This window comes from Emydura macquarii, unplaced genomic scaffold (assembly GCF_026122565.2).
Source record: "Emydura macquarii macquarii isolate MOO-44397 ecotype Brisbane River unplaced genomic scaffold, CSIRO-AGI_Emac_v2 contig_587, whole genome shotgun sequence".
Taxonomy (NCBI): domain Eukaryota; kingdom Metazoa; phylum Chordata; order Testudines; family Chelidae; genus Emydura; species Emydura macquarii.
In genome coordinates this window covers 13,782,977-13,802,441 of record NW_027130724.1, presented here as the reverse complement: position 1 = coordinate 13,802,441, position 19,465 = coordinate 13,782,977, and the positions used below count along the sequence as shown (strand labels likewise).

General features: G+C 38.6%; 1 protein-coding gene across 4 annotated transcripts in view; it reads left to right on the top strand.

The window, feature by feature from the left end:
* Positions 1–3,627: 3,627 nt before the first annotated feature.
* STK33 (serine/threonine kinase 33) overlaps positions 3,628–19,465 on the top strand; it is an 89,086-nt gene continuing 73,248 nt past the window's right edge. Inside the window, exon 1 of one of the 4 annotated variants that reach the window (XM_067540748.1) lies at positions 3,628–3,778. The gene's annotated coding sequence lies outside the window, so the exon portion shown is untranslated. Of the gene's footprint in view, positions 3,779–4,354; positions 4,488–7,956; positions 7,997–19,465 lie in introns of those variants that run through there. The other 3 variants (XM_067540743.1, XM_067540744.1, XM_067540745.1) reach the window with 3 other exon arrangements.

The window sequence follows — 19,465 nt, the reverse complement described above, 5'->3', positions numbered from 1 at the left end:
GCAAAAAGCAATCAAGATAGGAGCTGGTGAAAAATGTTAATCTAAAATAGATTTTCTTTCAATTAAAACCTGTCAAATGTGATGTTCTTTTAAAAATTTTAATAGGAAAAATTCAAGTATATGCACTTAAGATATTTGTAACCATATAAATGAAATGGATTAATATTTTTGGGATGGGGAATATTACTGAGAAACCCACAAATGAAAGTGTGTAGTTATTATTTGCATGTAGTTATTAATGCCTTAAGCCCCAAAGGTGCTTTCTCCTCTACTGAGAGCTACTGCAGGAGTAAGTGTTGCTATGAGATTAGTACCTGGTGGGTTTACCATCTCTCAAAGTGGTGAACATCTTTGGGAAAACAAACGTTGTTAGTTCAATATATACTTTTTTTTCAATCACAAAGCTCTCACCATTCATCAGATTAACTAAGACGCAATATTTCTATAGGCTCTAGTCTCAATCTATAGGTTATCAGATAACTATTAAATTTAGTCCTCTATCCCCTCAAGTAGAAACTTTTAAGATTGGCAAAAATAATTTAACTGAGTAAAAGAGTGTAGAAATATATTTGCATGTACAGTGCTAGTACCATACAAAGCAGTAAAAATCTGAAGAATTTAATAATGTAGTTGATCGTATTTACTATTGCTATTTTCTTAATACAATGAATAAAGGATCTCTAGAGTAAGAAAAATACAATCATATATGACATTCTTAATGAATATTATAATGATAATTTGAGAGTACTTTTTATAAGATAAATGACCCTGTGTCTGAATAAACTCTCAGACCAAAGTGTTTATAATAAGCAGACATGATAGCAACTGGATCCATCTGGGTGCAGCAGTGCTGTGGCTCCAGCTGCAGGATCTGGTTAATACAGAACTAAGAGGAAGCATCCTTTTTGTATGTTGAGACTGTTATTAATATTGAACTGGAATTTAAAATATTGAAATTTTATATGAAAGAAGGAAGAGTTACAAAAAACAAAAATGGGCTCTCTAGCTGCTTTGTATTTATTCTTATTCTTGTTTTACTTTTATGTGACTTTTGCAATTGATGTTTCCTCTAAAGGAAGAAAAAAGTTGAGACAGCATCTTTGTTGCTGGCAGACAGCTTAAAGAATACTGATTAGAAGAGATGATCAGAGGAGAGGGATTATAGTAGCTAATCAGAGTAGACAAATGTGCATATTTTCAGTGCTGTTATTAAAAATTAAAAATAAGTGTGTTGTGAGTATATAAATCTCTGCATTCTGATTGGCTAACAATATCTGTCAGACAGGATATAGGGATTCACATACTGTGTGGTTATTGAGAGAGAGCTGTGCAATGATTATGCAAATTGGACATCCAGAATTGATTAATGCAAAATTGGGGTGGGGATGGGGAATACACAGTTATGGTTCAATAACTACACAGCAATCCTGCACTCTGGCTGACTAAGACAATAGAAAACCTCCAGATGAGAATTATTATTAGAATCTACTGAATCTCAGCTCAGTGTAATGGACGCAGAACTAGCAACTCCATAGTTAAGGTTGTGTTGAGATCTGCACGGAAAAAGCAGGATTAAATCCTTTTATTTCACACTTTCATGATTAAATTTAGTCTCCAAATTTGAAACACTAACACTTGGAGGACAGATGAATTTTCTGTGCAATGTTTTACTAAAATATTTAGTAACTTTTGCAGAAGAAATATTAAAAAATGCTCCATTCTTGAAAAATTGCAATGTTCTCTTCACATTTCATTTGGTTCCTCTCTAGGCTAAACAATAATGTTTCCCCAAATTCCAAATTAAATACATTTGCCTTCCATTAATATCTCTGACAGAGACCACTTCTGAAATTCTAAAATTAAACAGATATTTTCCTATTCTGATTAACCTTATTGAAGAACTTTTCACTTCTGGGTTCAAATCTTATATAGGCCCCAAATGAAAATATGATTTAAGATCTCAGAGCAAAAATATATTCAGGTCTAGTCACAAAACTACTGCACAAATTAACATTATTAGCATTGTATGCTTTCAATAGGTCAAGGTGTGTTGTGCATCAGGAGAGAGTTGCATTGACAGAACTATGTAGAGAAATTTGTATCGTTTCTACTGAGGAACATGTATACTACAATCATCACTATGGTACCTGGATTATGCTTAGCTATATTAAATGTTGTTACGCTTTCCCTTTCATTCAATGTAAATGACAGTAAGAAAAGGGGTAGGAGAAGGAAAGTACCAATAGTCCAGCATATGCACAATTCATAATAATCATTGTTAAAGTTAAGAGTAATTGCTACATCAGTGTAGCCACCTTCCAAAAGTTAAATATTTTTTAAAATTTAAAAAACTAAAAGTAAATAGACAATAAGAATAAAGGTCAGTCTTAATCTATTTTTTTTGTTAAAATTTCTTTAGTTAATAACCATAAATGTAGCGCACACAAGACAGACTGACAAATGCAATAGTTGCTAATGTTATAGTATACTGACAATGGTATTTAGTTTTGATCAGTCATCTGTAACAACTAAGCAATTAAACATTATAGTGTAATTACTGCAGTTACCATAGTAGATTTTAGTAAACAGTACACAATACATTCTGATTGTAGATTAATTATTACTTATAAGCATAGTGTTCTAGATGTATATCTAATGTAAATATATTTTACCTACTATAGTGGTGACAAGGATTTGGATCTTGTGAAAGGTCATAATACCACAATCTATTATTTCAATTATATCTTCTGCTTCTAATAACTCAAGAGTAATACTATATTGTATGAAAATGTATGTGTGTGTGTATATATATAAAATGAGATTGCATTAATTCATATAGCAGCTGTATTGCAAATGACAAAAAGTACACAACTTTGTTCTATAAGAAAATGCTTTTGCACATAGTAAAAATGTCAGATTTTATTTTCTTACAATGCTGTAAGACTTTAACAAATGTCATATTTCAGGACTTTTGAAATATGCTTACAATTCAGTTTAACATATACCTTTTTGACTTTTAAATGCTAATTTGTATGTTTGGTAATGTACTAAAATAATAGAGATGACACTATCAGGATGAATCCTACTATTTCTGCTTAAGTCTCTAGTTCCCTTGCCTGGGATAGGACTATTTGTCTGAGTACCAGTTGCAGGATCGGGCCCCTAATTTCCACAAATTCTCAAACACCACACCCTGAAGTACTGCATTTGCTAAATAAAGGCAAGTAGTGCGAGGTGTTGAGCACCCTCAGCTCACACTGAACCTACGGCAAGATCTCAGCCTCGGACGCATGGGGCCTGCTCTGGCACCCAGGCACTGGAAGTGGACAGAATCAAGCTCCTGATGTCAAATTTCTTGTGCATTTTAGCAGTTAACTTCATACAGCTGTGAGTGGAATAGGAGTGCGGGGCTGGGGGGGAGGGCAGTAGGTGTGAGTGGGGGAGGTTCCTTCTGCCAGGAGTGGGGGGGGGGCAGTAGCTGGGGGCTCCTCTAGCCTCACACTCGTGGGGGGTCTCTGTGGCTGGGGGGGAGGGAGTCTCTCCTCCTTCCCCGGGGGCTCCGCGCTCTGAGGCGCTTGTCCCAGCGCGGCCCCTGTACCCTCTCCGTGCAGTTCCCGGGCAGGTGGCCCGGGAGCAAAGTTTCGGGTGGGGAGGGACTGCGGCGCGGAGCCGGACGAGCGGGGCCCGGCGAGCGGGGGCCGGCGCGGGGAAGTGTCCGGCCGAGGCGAGCGGCCAGGGCCGAGATCCCCGGGGCTGGCGCCCCCCACTCCGGGAGCTCGTAAGTTGTCTGGTTGCTATGGCAACGCGGCGGAGGCCGGGCCCATTCCCTTGTGGCGCGGGTGGGGCGGCCCGGTCACGGCCCGGACTGGCCCGCCAGTCAGAGCGGGGGAGGGGGGGGCAGGTGCACCGGTGCTGGGCCGCCTCAGGCTCCCCTCCCCGCCGGCGGTGCGCGGACAGGTAGGCGCGGCTCGCCTGGCTGCTGCCCGGGTGTGGGCGGCCCGCCGGGCCCGGCAGGAGGCGGGGGTGGCGTGCGTGGGCTAGAAAGCGGCAGTCCGCAGCGGCGTGGGGGGGGGAAGACCCCCGCCCTGTGATCGCCCTCCCCCGCCCTGCTCCGTCCAGCGGCCGGCTCGGGGCACGTCCTCAAGGGCAGCCAGGGCATCGTGGGGCTGAGCCGCTGCCAGGGTTGGGTGGGCCGGCCGTGCTGAGCTTCCTGCGGGCGGGAGTTCCGCAGCTTCCTGTGCAGTGCCACGCACGGCCCGGGGGGCGCGTGTCTCCATCGGCAGGTGGAGCAGGGATCCCCGAGAGAGGCTCATTCCTGAGCTGGGGTTACCCGGCTGGCAGCGCTTCCTGCAGCTGACCGGACCGGGCTTTTGTTCCGGTCACTTTGTGTGTGTGTGGAATGGCTGTTTTCAGTCAAACTGCGCTAATTGTGGGACTTGGGATTTCATGGCTCGATCGTTATCTGTACTATAAACCTAGCAAGTGAGGTTGGTTGTAGCATGTACTTCTCTAAAGTGTTTTTTTTTTTTTTTTTTAATGGGCATGCATCTGTAGTCTTCTTAGTTAAAGTTAGTCTTGCATTAAAAATGCAGCTCGAGAGCACCATTTCTTCACTCTGGTTTCTCACTTATTGGGAGTGACAGTGTTATTGCCAGCACAGTCCTGCATCAGGTACTGTGAGGGTAAAGCATCATCAGTTTCTGGTTTTCTATGACACTGGAGAATTCTTAACCTGCAGCCTCTTTCCCCCAGTTAAAGTTGTATATTTCATTGCACTATTAAAACCATTTTTAAGTGATCTGAAAAGCTGACTTCTGAACAGACCTATGTGACCTGCTGTCACTTAGAGGTATTGGGAAATCAACTGAATTGCATATAGACTGTTAGTCTCTGTTTTGAAATAAGGTTAACATAAAAAGAATTAATTAAAACCATGTATTGAGCTGAGAGATGTGCAAGAGGTCATCTTCAAAACAGTTGTGCAGAATGCATAAGAAGTCTTTAGAGAAATGAGGCAAGTAGATGATATGTTAAGGGACACTTAAAGTTTTGTGCAAAATGGCCCTTTTAAAAAATAACTTAATGGAGAAAGTCATCTATTTTTGAAATACCTAATTTAATATCTACCATTTATGTTAAACTAAAATAAAAGATCGCCCCCCTAAAATCGAATAGACTTGAAAGCCATAAAGTTTTGTGCTCTTCTGCAACCTCACTTAACTGTCAAATACAGCTGAGCTATACTGACCTCCCAGATGATGCCAAACTTCTTTCACTAGCAAGTCACAGTGCTAGAGAGGGTTATTTTGTTAAAGGAATATTCCCATAAGAGCCAAAAATCTAAATTTCTGAATTTTTGGTAATGTGAAACAGAAACTTTTAAAAATACATTTTGCAAAAATAATTGCTTTGAATTTTTCATGTTGATGCTCCTCCCGCTCCCCTCCCCACAGCTCGTTTAGAAAAACCTGGTGCTGTACTATTACAGAAGGAGCATATACAGCTCTTAGCTCCCAGTGGAATGAAACAAGTAATTGATTTCCATATGCCTTTTAAGTAAAGCTTATTTAAATGCCAATAGTGATTATTTTTATTTACATAATTACTACCAAATTACTTTGTCCTAAAATAAGTTTAGGCTAATTTAATTGTTTATCTTTTATTTTCTCACTTGTAAATATTTACTAGTAGTTGAAGAGATCTTGACTCTCTATCATAGTGTGTTGCAATCAGTGTTTTCTTTATTATAAATTGATTTTGTCATAATATACAGGCTTTAGTTTCAATGTTAATATTCCCTGGCACCATACACAGTATTTTGTATTATGTTCTCTCTCTCTCTCTCTCTCTCTCTCTGTGGGGGGGCTGTGTTCATCTATGGTGCCATTCCTAGTTATCCACAGATTGTGCAAAAGGTCAGCTCTCTTCTACTTTCCAGTTAAGAAGTTATATTGGTTGTATTTGACCACTCCTTTAAGTGGTGACTTGCTTAGCTTAGCTTAGCAGTGTACAGATTTCCTTTAACTCTGCCACTGGCTGCTACTCTCTCTTTTTTGGGAATTTAGTTCTGTCCTGATCATATCATATGCAGACTGGTACCACCAAAGTGACAGACAGTATCAAAATACCTTATTGTTGGTTGTGGTCCTACAAAATCTTATGCACTTTACGCTGAACATTGACTTTACTTTGAAGTCACTGGGACTATTGTCATGTTAAGTTAAGCATTTGTGCAAGGCTTTGTATGATTGGGACATTTGTTTTTATAATATTAAAAAACCCCATACATGTATCTTGATAAAAGTATGCTTAGAAAAGATTTGACTTCATATAGAATCTACAGATTAGCAGGGAGGATCCCAGATTGATGAACATAAATAGGGGTACAGTGTGCTGTGGAAGAATATAGAGTAGAATCTAAAGCCTTTATTTATGGTAAAATTAAGTTAAAAAATGAGATCAATTTTCACACAAACAATATAGACAAGGAGAGTTGTTTTGTATTGTGCCCGCTGTTTCTCAATGTTGAAAACAGATATGGTGTTAAATCCTGCAGGATTGTTCTGCATCCTGAAAGCAGGATATTTTGGGGACTAATTAGATGTAATCATACAGTGACCATATCCTATTTTAGTGATGCCACATCATGATATTACAATGAAACTATGTTGTGGAAGCCAATATCACAAAACTCGCAGTAGTGAGGAAACAAAACTCAACAGGGGAAAATACTTTTTTATATTAGCTAAATAAAATGTTTTAAGGATACAGAAACTTATAATGTTAAAATTTAGCTTAAATTTATAGTGACTGAAAGTTCTTATGAAGGTTGTTTGGTGGCCCGTCTGAAATGAGTTGTTGATTTCCAAAGGATAGGTGTCCACATCAATGAAACGCTGTTCCTGTTGTCACCGTTGTAGGAGTCTCAGCAGAGAAGCTCAGGATTGAGTTAGCATGGAGACTTTTTAGACATAGTCTCTAGGCCAAGGCTAGGGCACATTGGTAAATTGATCTGGTAAACTATTCCTGCCATTGCTTTATCTGTTTTGTGAGGGACATCATTTTCCAGAACTCAATGTAGTATTTTTTGCAAACACTACAAATTCAGTTAAATATATTAAAAACGTTTATTAATGATTTAAACAGACATTTAAAATATTTACTAAAGCTGGAAAAAGTCAACTAATGGTACAATGGGAGTGAAGGATTGCATGTGTTTTATGCCACTAAAACTGTAGCAGGATCCTCAACATTGAAATAATTTTTCTAAAATTCATCATTTAAAGAAATACATAGGTTTGTGAGTTTTACATTTACATGGTAGTTATTCTGTAAACAAAAAATAGCTATTAATTTCTGATCCTTACAAAACAAGAATTAGTTGGAAAAGTGCAAATTCATTAGAGGTTAGAAAATGTCCTAACTGCTAAGAAAATGTGCAGTTCAAAAGCAATTGAATGAAGTAGATATAGTTAGTAGGTGTTTGTAAATTTAAAGTTACAATTGAAAGTGACTGCCTTCAAATAGGGCTCACTTAGTCTGCATTTTTTTTGACGTAGTTCAACCCAAGATCACCTCTTCCCCATACTTTTTCTGTTTCATTTGAAATGCTTGTTTACTTGTGCCTTGGTCAGCATGCCATCTGGATATTACAGAAAGCATAGAAGTTTCACCTACCTATTATGCTAAATGAGTACACCTTTCCTCCAGCAATTTATTAAGCCAGGAAACTTCGATTAATTATTAAATCCTTCTGAAATATTAAATTAAAATGATTTCATGACTGCAGAGTTTTAGAACATAACGGGGCAATAAACTAATAGGATTAATCATTGCATTTCAGTAATGAACTATTTTCCCCCTAATTTCCAATTACTTGTCATTTTAAATCTCACAGGGGATGTAGCATTGTATAAAAAGGCAACAAGAGAGAGCCAACTGGGAAAAAATAGTATATTTACTGTACCTTCAGTGCTGTTGTTGCATCATTTTAAGGGTATGTGCAAAATATGTTCTAGTATTATGGAGGCATTGGTTGTGACTTCTTAGTTAAATTTGAGTTTTTCACTTAAACTGGGGATCCAAACTCTTTGTTTTGTATGAAGAATACATTGTATTTCCCCAAATTTACACAACATATTATGTACTTTAAGACTGAATTTTCTGAAAATTGTTAAGTAAATGTATTAATTGGTTTGGGTTAAAGCTAATCAGAAATAGGCCCTCCAAGAAAAATAAACTTTTTTTTTTAACTCATTTGGGGGGGGGGGGGGGGGGACAGTCCCACAATCACTAAAATTCACTTAACCAGCATTCTGAGAATCTTTCCTACCCAAGCCACTTTTCATATTTTAAAAATGTTTTAATTAATCATTTCCAACTATATTTTATAACTGAAAGTTTACATGCCAGCAGGGGTTGGCGAATAGAATTGCTCTTTTTCAAAAAGTCCACCCTCTCTCATTGTTCTTAATAGGACATAGTCTACAGACTTCTCTAAATTAAAATAGCTGGCATCTCCCTATAGCCTTTGCAGATGAACATTTAGGTTACTCATAGTGAAGTACCCATAGTACAGTGGAACCTTCCATTGTTCCCAATGGGAGTGAAGTCATGCTATCCTCAGAGAAGGTGGTAATCTCATATGCTATCAGGAGACAGGGAGGGACCTCATGAGGAAGAAACAGTGTGGAAAACAGATTAATAGAGGGGTAAGGAAGGAGACTGTGGGAATGGGGCTGATTTTAGGTGTATCTGGTAGGAGAATGAAAGTGATATATAGGGCAGGTGGAAGACAGGACACCATGAGAAAGCATGGAAGAGGAATTGGTAGAGCATGGAGAGGAACGGGAAGGTTCAGATGGTGGTAGCAGGATAGCAATAGGGGAGATAGATGATTGGCAACTCCTCTACCTCAGATTTTAGTAGGGGGTAAGTGGAGTACCTTTCAAGCAGCCAGTTGAAAGGTTTATGATTATGCTTGTGCGTTCAAGGTTTTGAATTTTGAACTAGAAATGGTTGCATACAAATTGAAGCTGGGCATTTTCTCGTTAATGGCTCTGACATCAGAATTCAGATGGAATCTTATGTGGACTTACTTATTGTTCTTAAGTGACATGACATAAGTTATAATTTTTTGAGCTCTGATTCATGATTTTTGAACTTTTGTGGCTGGCAATACTCCTTCCTCTGTTCCCCAGTGCAATCCCACTTCTCATTTCTCTTGACCTCATTATGCCTATCCTCAGAAGGGCAGCCAGTGGCAGACTTTGACCAGCAAACTTCTCATGGTTTGTTGCAGAGGATCTTCTGTTATGGTGAACCATAGGAACTCTGGGGCTGTCTCAATAACATTGCTCAGACCTGCTTTTGTCAGGAGCTCTCTCACTGCCTTCTTTCCCATGTCTCAGTCCCTAAAAGCTACAAGTCAAACTAACTAACTAAACTCCCCTGCCAAACAGAGCTCTGAGCTGTCTTCCATTGCTGAACCAGCTCTTGTGTCTGATGAACTGGCCATTATTTAGCACACAAGGAAAGCCACTGTGCAGCTGCTACTGTAAATTAGTTGTCTCAAGATTGCCTTTAGCCACTGTTCTGAACAGAGGGGAACCTGGGGAAAAGAGTGAAACAGATTTTATGGAATTGCATGTGTGTGACATTAAATGCTTAAAACATAAAAAAAAAATTCATAGAAAAATGTGCAGTTATCAATATTGCTGCACACAGAATATTCTTAAGAATGTTACCTTAACTCTTCATAAATTTGCTTCTGTGGTTTTGTGGCAGGTATGTTGTTATACAGCGACTTTAAATGGTTCACAAGAAATTTTTTTGTGTATGAATTGATATCTTGATGTATTGTACATTACTTGACCTGATCATTTGGTGTCAAATGCCCTTTCTGGAATTTAAGAATAGCCTAAAAGACTTGACTACAACTTAATGAAATGCCTTCTGAAATGGCACCGATAGCCTGCTGTGAGAAAATCAATTTGCAATCAAAAAACTCACTGTACTTGATGTTCAATTTAGTACATCGTAAGTATTTCACATTTTTCCTCTATAGTAAACCGAAAGGGTCTTAAGAATTAATTAAAGTGTTAGCATCTGCTCATGGCAGCTTTGCTCATATACTAAGGGAAATAGTATATTTAAAGCCTGCCTGAGATGGAATGTGAAGTTTCTAATGCTGTTGTTTGTTATGCAAATAGTTTTCAAATGACAAACTTTTTTTTCCTCTCCACATATTTTGTTGGTGTTCCTGGCAGTTTGTGTTTTCCTCTTTACAGTAGAGTATGCAATTGTGGATATAAAAATTAAAGGTACTGATATCTTCCAAGTTATTTCTATTGAGCCTCTTTTCCAAGATGCATGTTTATAGCATCCATTGTTTATTCTACAGTGGAATCTTAGTTACCTAAACCCTGATCAATCAAAACTCTTCATTTAAAACAACTTCCAAGCTTTTGTGGATTGCTAGAGGAATGAGTCGTTACTTGAGATTATAATTAAATTTGTATTAGGTTTCCTGATGTTGAATCCCCTGTTAATATCAATGCAATCCCATCCCCCCAACCAGTCCTTCAGATTTTTCTTTCTTAAACTATTTTTTAAACTTAATATTAAATTGTGTTAGCACTTAAAGACACTCGTCTGAACTGGGGTCACATTGTGCTAGGCATTCTGCATAAAACTATATACAATTCCTGCCCCATACTGTTTATAAACTAAGAATGCTAGGGTTTTTTTTTTTTTGTATTTTGAAATTTGTATTGTTTTGATCTAATGCAGTAATTGAAGAAAATAAGTTCCCACTCACTTCAATGGCAGTAGGATGAGATTATGTATTAGATTTCTAGTCTGGTAGTTTCTCTCTACGCAGGGACCCAAGGATAGCAAGGGTCTTTTCTGGAATGTCTAAAAAAATTAGTTTGCCACAGTCAATAGAGAAACTAACCAAATTCTTAGAGTATGTCTAGGTTGTAAGTGAAGGTGTGATTGCAGCATGGTTAGGCATACACATACTCGCTTACTCTACCTAGAGTGGGTAACAATAGCAATGAAGACATGGTGGCATGGGGCTTCCACTTGGGCTAGTTGCCCCTGTAAGTGCCCGCTAGGGATCCTGGGTATATATATGGGTGCTAGCCTGTGCTGAAGCCTGTGCCACTGTGTCTTCTCTGCTATTGTTATTCATGCTAACTAGATTAAAGATAACGTAGGTATGCCTACCTGTGCTACAATCATACTTTCATTTGCAGTGTACACATACCCTGGAGTTTTGATCTTGTCTGATGTTTTGGAGATGAGAATAAATCCATAGAGAGAAGGTGGGTGAGGTAATATCTTTTACTGGACCAACTTCTGTTTCACCAATGGAAGTGGGTCCAATAAAAAAATACTACCTGGACCACCTTGTCTCTCTAATATTCTGGAAACAACATGACTCCAGTGCTACAAACAGAATATGTCCAGGGCAGATGAACATATGTACACATGTCAAATTATTGCAGTTTTGAGGAGAGTTGTCAGCCCTGATCTATATTACAAAATTTCCTCCCGCTTGGAAGGATACATGGACCCAAATTCAGTCCTAGTATAAATTGATTCTGTTCCATTGAAGGAATTGTTATTCATTCTGAAATAGATTTTTGACTCTATTTTTTTAACTTGCCTTTTATTGAAACCTTGTGGAAAGCCCTTCAGCTGGAGAATTGAAAGTAGTATTAACGGTTTTAGTTTATAATAATACTTTATTATAATTCTGACTGGGGCAAAAGTGACTTCGGTCAGGTTAAGTATGGAATTCATTGTCGTTAAGAACTTGTTAGAAATTCCAGTCATTTGCATTTATTTAAAAAGTATTTTCATTACCAATAAAAACACATTTAGAGCTGAATTCTATGCTGATATATGTCCCACATAAGACAATGTGGGAAAATGACTGAATATGTAGGAGTTACTTCTGAATATCTGAAGGTGGATTATGGTCTTTGGCTCTCAGAAAATTTGCCCCGGCCTCTATTAATTAATACATTTCTAGTGCATTTCAAATGAACTGGGTTATATTTCATTGGTTTCATATCTGTAAGGAAAACAGGGACAAGTTTTACACCTCTTCTCCGAAGATCATTCTTTTTTCCTTCATGAAGGCATCTGAATATTCTTTATATCATTTGTTAGTTTCCACTCTTTTTCATAAATATACAAAAGTGTCTTTAGTTTAAGAGTCAGTTTACAATTTCTGGTAGGCAAATAACATATCTGACTCTTGTTCTTGTGATGCAGATTAATTATCATCTGCTTCAAACAATGTGTAGCTCTTTAAATCATGCAGAAAATGGAAGAAATGCAGGACACTAGTCAGATGCAATTGCAATTTGTGTAAAAGTGAAAAGAAAATTGTCCAATGTGTGCATTTCCTAGATTAATATCTTTGTGATACCATCATATGATATTAGGATGTTTAGTGTCCTACACTGTTTGTTTCTCTCTTCAACTGAAATTTTAGCTGAACAAAGAGTGGTCTTAGCTGTCCAATGGAGGGAAATACTGAAAAGCATTTTTGTGTTCTGTAGAGATGTGCTTTTTCATCACATGGCATTAAATTTATCACAAACTATGTATTGGAAAGAATGTGTGGTTTTGATGTTCTTCCAGAGTGTAAAGTACAAACATGTTCTTTAAACAATACCTACTCTGCTAAAAACTTTGAAGAACTCCTTGAGTATGAGCAGAGAACCTTCATTGGGAGAGTATAGTTAGCTAGCCATGTAAAGAAATATGGGCAGACTTCTGAAAGGATTATGTCTCTTTTTTAAAGAAAATAAAGCATATTTAATTAGAAAATAGCATAAATATTTAATTTATAATAGTGGATAAAATAATACCTTTACTTATACCCTTTGGTAGCCCCAAACCACTCAAATGTTTCCCAGTGTAAGAAATGTTCCATACCATTAACCAAAATATTTAACTGTTCCATATAGGAAATGAACTTATCCTTCATAAAGTAGAATGTCTATTGATTTTTTTAACTTTACCACATTAAAATAGATTAACATTTTGAAATATTTTCTATAGCATCCTTGTTTTCTTTGTAAAACTAGTTGTCCTGGTGTGCTGCAGTATATTTAATGTAACTACAGTGTTTGACTAGAAGAAGTCCTCAGGTTAAAAGAGATCAGCATCCTTTTTACACAGTTCTGTGTTGTTCTTTTTCTCTCATCATTTATCATTTTATTTCTATTTAGAAAACTAGCAAGAACTTGGGAAAATGCAGTCCCTCACTTATTAGTCTTCTTTATAAAAATAAAATAATTTACAAAGGTGTTGTGGAATGATCTCTGTACTTTTAAAAAACTTCTAAGCTTCCTTTGACATGGAATGGTGGTAGCAGCAACATTTTAAAAGTTTCTCCAAATATAGTTGCTCTGTTTTGAAGGTCCCTCACATAGATACAGCAAGACATGTATAATATATGATATAACAAGGTTAAACAGAGGAGAAAAGTGACAATAACAGCATACTTGCTCACACTGGAATATATATCAAGATATGTGCTCTTGTCTCTTGTTATATTTAAAATATTGCCTTGCAAGTAGGGTAGAATGCATTTCTAAATACTGTATGTAACATTTTAAAATCTACTTTTTATGTGAGACTTGGTATAGGAGATGTGCAAAATCCTGTATCTGTCTCTGTCATTAAGTGACAGATCTTTCTCCAAAGGAACAGAGCATTTTCAAAGCTATGCAGGAACAGAGATTTTCATGCAATATATGCTGTATGACTCAGATTTTAAGTAGGGATGTGATGAGAATTTGTTTAGTAAACTTTTTTTATTCTTGAGGTTTCTTAATCAATACATTTGGCAGGAGAAGGGCACATGTTTTCTGCACAGCTCAGTGCAACTTACTACATGCGCTCCTGGAATTGAAATACTTTAAAAATATTATAAAAATATATTTACCAGAGACAGATTTTCTTGTCTACAGGTGCTTACAATAGGGAATTCATAGCTATAGTACCTTGTCTTGTAATTTTAAAAAATAATTCTTACATTAGGAATCTGGATAATTAGTCTGTCACCATTGGTACCTTCTTTTGACCTCAAAAGACTTCATTCATCAATATTTTACAGTGGGCTTGTTTTTCAGCGCTGCAGAGCAGCCACATCTCATGTTGACTTCAGTTGGCATTGTGAGTGCTCAAAATTTGTGAAAATTGAGCCTTTAGTGAGTTCAAATTTATACATATACACTCTACAGTTAAACCAGTGCATTTTCTGCATGGAATTCCAGTAAATAATGCACGTCTGTGATTTCTGTTTTGGTTAGGGGAAACTTAATCATGCTTTTGTTAATAAGGTTAATATACATTTTCTTCTTCAAAATATGATTTACATTGTATTTATCATAATAAAAGCATCTGTGCAAAAACGAACTATTTTCAGAATTTGCTATAGCTGACACTTCAGTAGCTGCAATGCTTGATATACATACAAGGAGAACCTGAGGTCTCTGTTGTTTGTGCCACTGCATGCATCTGGATAATGCATTAAGTGGCAATCTCAAGATTCTTTCCAGATACATGGACGAAAGCTAACTTCAGTACAAAGCAAAGCTGCTGGTTACCAAAAACTATTCATTCTTGTGCTGAACTGGAGCTTTCAGATGTAATAGGAAATTCAAATAGAAACAAATGGTTATGCTGCAAGTACTTTACTTTGCCTGTAGCCTGGAAAGTATTCCTGGTAGATGAAAGGTGATGAAACTTGTTCACCAATGGACAGTGAGAAATACTTCACGTTGACCTCAATATATTCATCTAATGAAAAGAGATGGTGGGAGGAAGGAGAAAGCTACCTGGTATAAAATGAAAGTATTCTTCTAGTTAAAATGATTTAGAAAGTAACTGAAAACGCCAGGTTTGTGAAAGAACTTTCTTCAAACTAGAGCTAATGTTTTTGATATCCTGTGTCGAGAATTGCTCTGATTTGCTCATTTGACATTCCTATTTATTTATTCATGAGTTCTTTTTGCATTCCTGCTGTTGCAGTTCCTTTTTTTCATGCAGTGTCCTTTTGTCAAGCTGTGATCTGACGATCATATTCTGGATTAACTTTCATTATGTACTGCATAACTAATGTAGGTGAATAAAGGTTTTGTATAATTTACACTAGAGAAGCAGATTGCTTGACCTTTGGAGTGTAAATGATGCGTGAATTATAGGAATCCAAATAAAATATATTTCAGATAGTAAACAAGTCATTTTAAAAGGATTTTAGAATTTAGAGAAAGTTTCCAGAAATTCAGAAAACTCCTTGCTAAGTGGTGATTGCCACATTTTAAGGGTTAATGCAGAGAAGCCAGATTGTAGGAGAGTGAAGTTTCATGATAGGAGTGAAAATCCATTGAAATGTACTGCAGTAATTCAAGACATATACTCCATTATAAGTGCACGACTGTATATTAAATGTTCTTATAATGCAAAGAAGGGTAAGGGAGTTGTACTTGAGATTATAGCTTTAGCATAATTAAAAACATTTATCTAGTTGAAAAAAGTGGATTCATGTTACTGTAATATAGCATTCTTCATGGTAACTTTAAAAAAAAATCCAGGACTTTAGATGAATTTTGTTGTATGTTTTCTTTTTAATGTGTTTAGAGCTGATTTTTTAAAAAAACAAATACAACTCCAGTTCCTTCAACTTAATTAATTATGTTTCATCCACCTCATAGCATACAAACAGCTTTTGTTCTTTAGTGTCTAGTTAACTCTCTGAAAAGTAATACTGTATTAATTTTGTTGTATGGTTATTTATGTTTGAACATCAATTTCAGAGTTGTCCTTTTAGATATCATCGTTCCAATATTTGATTATGGTTTGATTTTTCTAATTCCAAAATTTTGGGGGGATGGTTGTTCTGTTTTTTGAGTTTTATGTGGAAGTATGTGTAATTTGCTTGATTGCATTCCAGTTCTTAAAGCGTTATCAGCTTTGTGGTGTGCTGTATATAAAATGACTTCTGTTGTTTAGTTAATATATTGGTTCAAAATTATTAAAGCAATTATGGCATCCCCCAAAATTACTGAATGATCAACAGCCAAACATTTTGGAGCACAAGTATTTGTTATAGTTGCACGTAACAGATTTTTAAATTTTTTTTTCTTTATTAACACCCTCCCCCTCCCCAAACAAAACACAAAACAAATCTTAGGAAATTACACATACAAAGCTTTAGTAAAAGAATATTTATTTAGGTTGCAAAAGTCAAGCATTCTAAAGTTAGGAAATGCCAGAATTGTGGTTGCCTGTGCATATGCATTGTTCTACAACTTTTAGTTACATGGTAACATAGAACATTTTTTCCACAAGACCTGTCTCATTCAGTGCACAGGAAAGATGCATAAGGGGGCAGAATTAAGGTTGAATAGGCAACTATAAAGTTAGCATACCACAACTTTTAAATGTTTGATTTTGCAACCTAAGTAACATTTTTTAATGTTGTGTGTGTAATTTATAAATATATTAACAGTACTGGGTGAAGTTCTAGTTTGGGGAAGAAACATAATTTGTGTTTTCAATTCTTTTAAGAGAGCAGTCAATTGACATAGCTGACAAATGATTGTTAATTTTTAATAAAACATTTATATAATGGTAGTGCCCAAAGGCCCAATAATATTGGGGCCACATTGTATTAGGAATTATACAAAGAGAAAGATAGTGTCTGTCACAGAAAATATAGGTAAAATGGGAGTAACATACAGCCAAATTAATATGATGATTGGCATAGTTTGTTTTTATATATTTAATTATCATATAGCTAGGAGGAGAGAATGGCAGGAATGTGCCAGTAGAAAGAATAAGGAAGTATGAAGAAGAGAGGAGTAAGAGGGGACAAATACAATTATCTATTCACCTAAAATATCAGTAAAGTGTGGGATATTATTGCTAAGGGAAGCTCCCACCACCACAAACATTCCATTCAAAATGTTCATGTTAAGATAGCCTTTGAGTTTCCATGTCCGGAGCACATCAGCACCATGTTGGAATCACTTCTGTGGCTCCCACTTCACCACTGCATCAAAAACATCTTATTTCTAGTCTGCATTTGTGTAGCTTGAACTTCCAGCCTTGGATCATGTTACACCTTTCTCTGCTTGATTGAGGATCCCAGTATTAAATATTTGTTCCTCATGTAGGTAATTATAGACCATAATCAAGTCATCTACTAGGCTTCTCTTTGTTAAGCTAAATATAGTCTATAAGACATGTTTCATGAATCTTTCTCGTGGCTCATCTCTGAACCGAATACAATTTTTCAATATTCTTCTTGAGTTGTGTGGACACCAGAACTGGACATAATATTCCAGCAGCTGTCTTACCGGGAGCAAATGCAGCAGTAAAATAACCTCTCTACTCCTACTTCAGATTCCCCAAGGAATCCAATGGTTGCATTCGCCCTTTTAGCCACAGCATCACACTGGGAGTTCTTGTTCAGGTGGTTCTTTTTTGAGTGCTTGCTCATGTCCATTCTGAATGTAGGTGTGTGTGCACGCCACATGCACCGGTGCCGGAAGTTTTTCCCCTAGCGGTACCCGGAGGGCTGGCTCTAGCGTCCTCTGCAGCAGCGCGCGTATGCGTTTGCATATATGGTGCTGCCGGCCCCCTCCCTCCCAGTTCCTTCTTACCGCCCATGATGGTGCTTGAACGACTCTCTTGCTTCTATCTTCTGCCAGTGTATATAATTTCAAAGTTCTAGAAAGTTGTTATATAGTTAGTAGTTAGCTAGGTTTGTAGCTAGTAAGCTCCCAGGGTCGGGGCATGTCCCAGTCCCTGGGATTTAAGCCCTGTGCTTCTTGTAAGAAGCCTATGCCACTGAGCGACCCGCATCAGAGTTGTCTGAGCTGCTTGGGGGAAGCCCACCTCTCTGCAAAGTGCAAGACTTGTAAGAGCTTTCGCCCAGGAACCAAGGAGGACTGAGATATAGGACTCAAGGCCCTTCTGATGGAAGCTGTGCTCAGGCTGTCGTCAGAGCTCTCCGGCACCGTTCGTCATCCCCGGTGCCAAAGAAGAGCCCGAAGAGAGGGAGCACTAACTGGCACCGAAGCTGGCTAAGAAAACCTCGAAGTTGGATTTAGCCTGGAAACATTCTTTGCCCGGACGGGCACTAAGTCCGGCTACTGCGCCGGCAGAGGCCCACGCCACCTGTTGGTCCCTTCCACTCCTGAGGTGTTCCAGGTGAGGAGGAGCCTGTTGACCTCGCTGGTGCCACCTATACTGCGAGAGCGTAGGGCCGTGCACCGAGGAGCAGACGCCCCAACCGAGGGTTCACTGAGGGGGACGCTGAGGTCGGCACAACGGCCCTGGCCCTCGTCCGCAGGTTGCCTTTCGCCGACCTCCAGGCGCTTGTCAGGCTCTCTGCGCTGGTTGCTGGAGCTGCATCGAGGCAGATTGAGATCAAGCCCCTGGTCACTGAGTGATAGGCACCGGTCCCTGGGGCATTGGCACCGATCCACCGAGCATTGGCACTCTGGGTTCCTGAAGTTCTTTGAGCTCCGGGCGTCATGTATCGCCGGCACGCAGCAGGGCACTGGAACCATGGCACCATGTGAATCGTTATAGCAAACGAGGTCGGTGCCCCAGTGGTCACCGAAGCGTTCTTCCTCGAGCTCGGAAGATGAAGTTATACTTCCCCCAAGGACACAAGCTATGAAGCTGGCTGCGACTGCCCCCAAGCTGCCACAGATGTGGGGTTGGCTTCAAGGATATTGGTCTGGGCCCTTCTCCCACCCCCACGGTGCCGTATCTACTCTCCTCTACGGCAGCTTCGGTGCCATGCTCCTCAAACTACATCACTACAGCACTGGCCATAGATGTTGACTCTGACCATGAGGAATCATTGTCAGGCAGTCTGTCGGTGGCCACCCCGTTTTGGGAAGAGGTGCCTGTACCCCCTCAACTGCTGGCCTCCTCCTCATCCTCCCCAGACGAGGCAGTAATAGGTCCTTTTAAGGACCTGCCGGATGATTATAGAGCACATTAGGACCTGCTGAGAAGGGTGGTGGCTAACCTGGGCCTTAAGATAGAAGAACTCAAAGATTCGGTGGATGAACTCTTTGGAGTCATAGAATCCACAGCTTCTTCTAGAGTGGCCCTCCCTGTGCACGAGGGAGTGGTCAAACTGGCTAAGGCCTTCTGGCAATCCCCAACGTCTCTGCCCCCCATATCCAAGCGGGCAGAGAAGTAATATTATGTGCCCGCTAGGGTGTTTGAATATTTGTATACTCACTCAGCTGCGTGCTCCCTGGTGGTTGCAGTGGCAAACGAGCGAGACAGGCAAGGAGAAATGAGCTCTGCAGTGAAGAATAAAGAGGCAAAAAAGATGGACTTATTTGGATGTAAAATTCATTGAGCAGCAAGCTTGCAGCTAAGGGTAGCTAACCAGCAGGTGTTGCTA